We start from the raw sequence: 331 nt of genomic DNA on the forward strand, positions 1-331 counted from the left end.
CATTCCGCTGGGGATTAGGGAGGCTGGTCAGCAGGTGGAGAACAGAGCTAAGGCACAGCAGAACATGGAGTCTGGGAGGAACAGGGCTGAGCGCAACAGGGCCGCAGGACCCCTGGGAAAGAGGCCTTACTCAGCTCTGCCTCCTCCCCGAGAAGCACTGCAGTCGTTTATCAACAAAACATTTATCTGGGAGGAGCGAATCTAGTGATCTTAAAGCACGGTGAAGTTAAACGCCCCCAAAACGCAGGGGAGAAGGGGGGAAAGCAAGATGCCAGAGACAGCCGCACGAAGCGACACCAGCCTGCTCGGAGACGGAGCTGACACGGCGGCC

The sequence above is a fragment of the Eurypyga helias genome, unplaced genomic scaffold (assembly GCF_000690775.1).
Source record: "Eurypyga helias isolate BGI_N326 unplaced genomic scaffold, ASM69077v1 scaffold32477, whole genome shotgun sequence".
Lineage (NCBI taxonomy): Eukaryota > Metazoa > Chordata > Aves > Eurypygiformes > Eurypygidae > Eurypyga > Eurypyga helias.